The sequence below is a fragment of the Ursus maritimus genome, unplaced genomic scaffold (genome assembly GCF_017311325.1).
Source record: "Ursus maritimus isolate PB19 unplaced genomic scaffold, ASM1731132v1 scaffold_1, whole genome shotgun sequence".
Lineage (NCBI taxonomy): Eukaryota > Metazoa > Chordata > Mammalia > Carnivora > Ursidae > Ursus > Ursus maritimus.
The window spans coordinates 92,201,323-92,209,171 of record NW_024423343.1 but is presented as its reverse complement, the minus strand read 5'-3'; positions in this window follow the sequence as shown (position 1 = coordinate 92,209,171).

Here is a 7,849-nt window from a genome sequence, read left to right as displayed (position 1 = left end):
TCTGTTCCATTTGTTGTGTTTTCTACTTCCTGATCATCAACACATGATTATTATTATCTTTCTTTCATAGCTGTTATCTTCTTCTCCTCTAATTCCTTTAGTCTCTTTCTAAGTCATTTAAATTTATTGAAATTATCTCTAGTTTTTCCTGGACTCCAATGATGACATTTCCAGCCACACTTACTATGTTCCTTCCTATTTCTAATTTGGTTATTACTTCTATAGTGATCGTACTTTAGTCTTCACTTTTGTTCCTTAGCTTTGCAACCTTCATTTCTAGCTCATTCAGTTGATGTATCATGTAATTTCTGAGCTCTTCTAAAAACTGAATTCAAATTCTTGTTAAATGGTATAGAATTTAAATATTTGCAGAGAATTTTCTTCTGTTCCTTAGGTTACTTTTCCCCAGAATGGGATCTTTGGCTGTTAACTACATTCTATGTTCCTTTCACTTATTGCCATCATTATATTATTACTATCATCTTTGGTTGCTATAGTACATTGACTTGTGTCATGTGGTTTCTTTTGATCTTGCTTGTGCTTAACAGGGACGCTTTCTTCTCCGATGGAAGGTAGATGAATTCTCACAGACTCCCCACTTGAAATCTGTTTTCCATCACTCCAAACCTTGATTGAGGGCTGAGTGTGAAACTCTATCCACTTGAAGACAGAGGAAGAAATCAGCTTGATCTGGGTGCAGTCTTTGTTGAAAAACGTGTCTCTGACCTCTCTCATGTCAGATTCAGTTAAACGTCTTGTAAAAGGGTTCATTCCACTTAACAAAGTGGCAACGTTAGTCCTACACGTCAGCTCTGGATTATACTCTAAATTCAGTGTGACTCCCTGGAGACTACATGTCATATGAGACTGTCAGTTCCAGTTGCTTACTTCCTCTTTGCACCCATGTCTTTCCAGCAGCTGCTTTTACTTCCCCAGACAGAGAATATCCTAAGCTTTCTGTTCAACTCATTCTTTTTCCTTACCAATTTGAGGATATTTGCAAAGATTCTCAGGATTTTGTTGACTAATCTTCTTTTTCATATCCTACTTCTGGGAGTTGGAAAGAGAAACATTCATCTTCTCAATCACTATTTTATGATGGTGGTGTGTTTTTCTTTAATTTGGTTGCTATAGGTTTTATATTTGTATTTGGTTTGGGTTTTTTGCTGCTTTTATTCTTTAGACATAGAAGGAAATCAATCCTATGCTCCAACCTCATTCTATACATTTATGTGTAAACTAGATGGATACATACTGACATGGAGAGATAATATATAAATTGTTGAATAAAAAAATTATAAAATATTATTTACAATTATTTTGTTATTAGAACACAGATTTGACCAATTTGGTGTGCATGCTTATGTATATTAGTGTCTCTAGATATAGATATACAGATATAGGCTGTATATGTATCAATATATATAGATATATATAACTGTAATATATGCATATTATATTCATATAAATTTATATTATATAAATTTTATGTAAAAATTTGTGAAGGTATATACCAAAACATTAGTGTTAGTATTCCCTAAATGAATAGTTTTCACTTTCTTCTTTATCCCTGTCTACATTTCATAAACCTCCTGTAATACACATGTGTTGCTTTTTTTTGGTATTGCTCTTTTTTTAAAAAGACATGCTATTGTTTCCTTTTTTTCTTGATTTTATTTATAGCCTGCTTTTTTCCAAAATGCATTTTACATGGTTTTCGGCAGAAGAAATATGCAATGAGGTTAATGAAATAGAAAATTGGGACCAAGGGAAAAACAAAGAAAGGAAATAAGAAAAGGGGGAGGAGCAAAGCAGCAGCTAGGATGATTTGATTGTGTCGTGAAGTTGCTGCTGGGCCTAGCCTGGCTCTGTTAGTAAGTCAGTGGGATCCAGTTAGGAAGATGGGAGTTCTACAAGGGAATGAAACAGAGACTGAGCCTACATCTGCCCTTAAGCTGGAGGTTATTTCCCCATATATCCCAGCAGAAAGTACGATATGCAGGCATGTCTTCAATAAAGAAGCTGCTCTTTGTACCTACAAGCAGCCCAGCCAATGCCATCGAGACCCATAAATGAACGTGCTTACAGGGCAATTTAAACAAACCAACATTTGGAACAATAAATAAGACATTAAAACTGAAAGCTAACATGGGGACAATTCAGAAATTGTCTGATTATTCTCCTCTGCAGGAACAACACCTTCACATGACTGTAATATTTGAGGTAGATTATTACCTAGGCATGTGGTTTGGACAGGCAACCCAGTTGCCCTTCCCAGGGACACATACATAGACTGTTCTTTTGTTTGATGCTGCCTCCTCTTTGTTAAGCACAGCAGAGTCTGTTTCATCACCAACCGCCCACCCCGCCCCAGTCCTGATGCCTCCCTACTGTCTACAAGATGAAATACAGCTCCTACAAACTGGCATTTAAAGCTCTCAACAATCAGTCACACCCCGTCCATCTAAATTATTTCCAAATCAGTTAACAAAGACTTACTTAGACTGATAGATGGGGGTGTATAATTGCATAAGCTGCTCCCTAAAATCTGATTGCCTCACAGGAGAGCTAGATATACGAATACCAATAATACAACATACTGGTGAAGCAACGCATTCCTCTCTGTTAAGTGAAGGGACTGATAGAAAAACCCTCGAGGGGCTAGGAGTCATCTGAGGGGGTCTTGGAGTAGGAACGGTAAGTTCAAAAAGTTATTCCAGGTAGGATGAGAAAAGAATACAAAAGTGTAAATGTACATTTCAGGGAGGGAGGAGACAGAGAGCAATCCAGAGAAGGTAGAATATAGCAGGGCTATTCCTGCAAAACTCCAGAACACTGATGACGCCACATGCAGCAGGAGGCCATTTATACGAAATACCGTGCGCACGGCGCCTGTGAAGCTGTGCGGCACCGGCAGCCCCTAAGCAGCCGAGCGAGAATGACTGGACACGTGACTGGAAAGATAGGTTTAGACTAGGTTCTGAAGGACTTCGAATTCTAAGTAATTTATCCTGCGTTCCGTGGAAATTAAGAGAGCTATCAGGAATTGGTAAGTCTTGGAGTGACTCGATCATGTTTGAGTATTCAAAAAGATATGTTTTGAAAGATCGCTCTTAAAGTAGTCGGGAAGATTGCGTGTGTGTGTGTGTGTGTGTGTGTGTGTGTAGAGGAAGAGAGGTGGGGAGAGACAGAGACTAGAATTCAGTTAGGAGGTGATTCTAATAGCTTTGGCCAGTGATCATGAAGGGTTTGGGAAGAGCAGTGGGAGCAGAGTCAAAGGAATGGAGTGTGGGAGACGCCAGTGGAATCAGTGACCCGCTGTCGTGGTGGTAATAGAGAAGGAGAAGTCAACACGTCCAGATATTGGGTGACTGGGTAGATGGGACTGGTATTCACCATGAGAAGAAATTCCAGGTTGAAGCCCATTTGTAGAAAAAGATGATGATTTCCATGTCAGATATGTAAATTTAAGAGACTTACAGAACATTAGGATAACTAGAGATAAAGGTCTGGGATTCATCAGCAAAAGTCCTGGCTCAAAATAGAGAATTGAGAGTTACCATGTCAGTGGTAGTTGAAAGTCATGTGACTAGGTTTCCAGCTTCCAGTTCTGATGTAGACAATTGCAGGGGATCATCACACTCACCGTAACTAGTAGAAAAGAGTGAATATGACTTCGAAAAAGTGCACTTTTAAATAACATTAGAGAGTTGCAGAAGCAAAGACATTGAAAGAACGAAATCCCAGCAAAGGGTGAGACCTCCCTGAGGGAGAAGAGCCCAGCGTGTCTCTCTGTGAGCCTTGGCACAAATCTGTGGAGAATCCAGTGTATGGTAGATAAAGGGACTTTACAGGGATAAGGAGAAACCAGAGAAGCTTAGAACAGCTTTGTGGCTGGCAAGAGAAATTGCGATCTTTAAGAGCTTTGAATGCAGAACCAGTTCTCCACGTGCACCAATTGTCCCTGGGTCACTTTTGCTGGGTCTGCAGTCACAGCAGTGAGGCAAGCTGGAGCTGGACTGGAGAACAGAGAGAGACATCCTCAGTCATACAATCATACAGTGCTTGGCAGCCAGAGTCCTGCTAGGGGCAGGGGCTTATAACATACACAGGATGGCGCCTTAACTTCTGTCTCTCACCATGTGCAAAAATTAATGTAAGTTAGATCTGTGAAGTGTGAAAGCTGAAATTATTTTTAAAAAGTGACAATTGGGGGTGCCTGGGTGGCTCAGTCATTAAGCATCTGCCTTCGGCTCAGGGCGTGATCCTGGTGTTATGGGATCGAGCCCCACATCAGGCTCCTCCACTGGGAGCCTGCTTCTTCCTCTCCCACTCCCCTTGCTTGTGTTCCCTCTCTCTCTGGCTGTCTCTCTCTCTGTCAAATTAAAAAAAAAAAAGTGACAAATGGGCTTGGTCAAAACAAAAACCTTTTGTTTATGACAAAACGCCATTAAGAGAATTAAAAAGTAAGCCACAGGCTGGGAGAAAATATTCACTGTATATATCTGGCATACCTTCTATCCAGAATATGTAAAGAGGGCCTAGAAATCAATAAGTAAAGCTACCCAATTAAGAAATAGGCAAAAGAATTGAGAAGACATTTCACAAAGGAAGCTATCTGGATGACCAAAAAGCACGTGAAAAAGTGTTTAAAATAGTCATCAGGGAAATGCCAAAGAAAACCACAGAGATACTGCTATATAACCACCAGAAGGAGCTAAAATAAAAAGGTAACAACTGCAAGCGTTGGTGAAGATGTGGAGCAACTGGAATTCTCATAAACAGCTGGTATGAATCCAAAACGTAAACCACCTTAGAAAACTAGCACTTTCTAAAAAACGTAAGCATAAGCCTTCTCTATGGCTTCTCAATTCTACTGCAAGCTAATTACCCAAGATATATAAAACTATATATCCACAAAAGGCTCATAAATGGCTTCTTTATAACAATTTTATTCATAATGGCTGAAAACTAAAAATATTGCCCATCAACAAGAGAATGGATAAACAAATTGTGAGAAAATCGTACAATAAAATACTAAATGACAATTTAAAAAAAAGAATGAACTGTTGATGTATCCGACATGGAAGAATCTCAAAAAATTATGTTAAATGAAGGAAGTAAGACATAAAAGAATACCCACTGCATGATTCCATTTATATGTCATCCAAGACATGGAAGAGTAATATACAATGATAGAAGGAAGATTCATGTTTCCCTTGGTCTGGGGAGTGGGAGTAGGCATTGGCTGGCAAGGGCACAAGAAAACTTCTTGAGTGGATGGAAATATTCTAGATTCTGATTTTGCTGGTTATGTGGGTATCTGAATATGCATAAAAATCATCAAACTATGCATTTAGGATTCATGCATTTTCCTGCATGTAAATTAAGCATCTAGATATAATTAATACCCTGCAAAGACAATAATTTTGCCTATGCAGTATGCTGGCAGAGAGTGCGAAACCTCAATCTAATCACAAGGAGGTATCAGGTGAACACAAAATGAGGAAATTTCTATTTAAAAAACAAAACAAAATAAAAGGTAATGTCATAACATACAAAGAAAGGCTGTGGGAAAATTCCGGATTAAAGAAAGTGGGAGGGACATGACAAGTAAATGTAATACCTGACCTTAGATGGAACCCTGGACTGGAAGGAAGAGTGCTGTGAAAGACATTATTCAACAACTGACCAAACTAGTTTGTAGACAATAGATTAAAGTATCAGTATGAATTTATGAAGCTGACAACTGTACTACAGTAAGAGAATATCCTTATTCTTGGAATATACACCTTCAAGAATTTAGAGATGAAGGGCATGATGTATATAACTTGCCTTCAAATGATACAAAGAGAGAGAATGAAGGATAAAGCTTAGTGAGATAAGATAAATCTAGGTGAGTTGTCCTTTCATAGTATTATTTCAATTTTTCAAATTCTTGTTAATATGAAATTATTTCCAAATAAAATGTTTTTTTTTAATTTCTTAAAAAGGTTTTTTTTAAAGCAAAAATGTTGTAAAAGATGTCCATCGTAAGGAAAGAGCAGATTACTCTGGATGCGTGTTAAATGACCGTCCCGAATTGCTCACAGTGGTTATTTCTGGAGGGTGGGTTTTTGTAGAGATAGGGGAGAAACATTAAATTTTTCTCTATTATTTGAAATTTTCTGTTTTAAATATTATCGGGGGAAAGGTTATTTCAACCCCTTAGGAAAAAGGTTTTTGTTTTCTTTCTTAAGTTCGGTAGCTCAGGCTTGTGGCAGAAGCCAAACCCTGAAACACCTAAGTCCTTTTCATCTTTTAAAACTCAGCTCAGACTTCACCTCCTCTGCCAAGCCTTCAGCAGGGATTCTTTTCATTGCAAGTCACACACACCCAACCCAAACTAATAAATACCAGTGGTGAGTGTGTTGGCTGTTGAAATACAAGGAAGTCTCGGACATGCAGTACAAGCGAAGGAAGAAGTTATGGCTGGGCTGTCGGAACAACGGGAACCATGGGATAAAAGTCCACCAGACTCCACTTCTGCATCTCGCTTCATTTACGCCCCTTCTTTCACTGCAGCCCATTTTCCTCCAAATGGCAAAGAAATATGCTGCCTACAGCTCACTGTAACTTTCCCTCTTAAAATGTAAGCGCTTAGAAAAAAAAACAGAAACTCTCAGTTTTAGTTTGAAATATTTCAGCGAAGGAAGCAGATGGGTCAAGCTTGGCCGGGTTCCTTCCCTGAATCAATCAACCATGAAACTGGGGTGATGGGTCAACCTGAGTGATGTCCCAAGAGTGGGACCAAGAGTTGAAATTATGTACAGACACAGAAACTCTTTTTGAAATCATAAAAGGAGATAATACAATACTCTTCCATGATTCTTAGTTTCCAGCTCTCAGACCTCCTACTTGTGTTATGCTCTTTGTGTGTTTACTATAACTCATCAGTAGACTGTAGGTTTTGTGGGGTAAGGACCATGTCTTTCTCTCCATGGATATTCTCTAAATTGATGGCACAATGTTTTCCATGTAATAGATGAGTCGCAAGCTCCAAGAGGAAAGGGATGTTTTCCACCATTTTCACTGAAATTTGAACTATGCCTGGAGCATGGTAGACAATAAATATTTGTTGAACCAAAGAATAATATATACTCAAATATAAGATGGATGGATGGATGGATGGATAGATGGATGGATGGATGGATGGATGGATGAATGGATGGATAGAAATACAGGTTTTCTTCCAGTAAAGATAAACTTGTCTTCTGGGGAAAACAAGGCATGCTTCTTGGGCCTGGGTTGGTGGAGCTAACTGTAGCCACCAGGCACGCACAGTTAATTAGCACTTGGAAGGATCAGACTCCACTCTTAATTTCATTATCTGCAACCTGTGCTTTGCAGCCTTTGGACTGTGGGTGAACTGAAAGTTCAATCAGTCTTCTAAAACGTTCTCTCTATGAAAGATGAAGATATCTAAAAACCCAGCTTAGAAACAGTGATATATGTATGAATTCAATTAGCAAATTCTTGGATACCTCCAGTGGGCCAGACACTATTCAAAGTCAGGGGGCCTGGTGGAGACGCAGGAAACAGCTGTGCTGGTGCTATATGAAAGAACAGTACAAACGCTACCACGGTATTAAGCGGGAGGTCCGACCTAGCCTTGGAGTCACGAAGGCTCCCTAGCAAGTGACATTTTAAGCTCAGACTCGAAGGAATACTTAGAACTTAACAAATTAGAGCGCCTGGAGACAGGAAAGTGTTTCAGGTAAAGGGTGTGAACGGCCACAGCTTGGCACTTCAGAGAACTGAAAAATAAACAAGTATGTGAGTCAAGGGTTACGTATAAGGACGACCATTG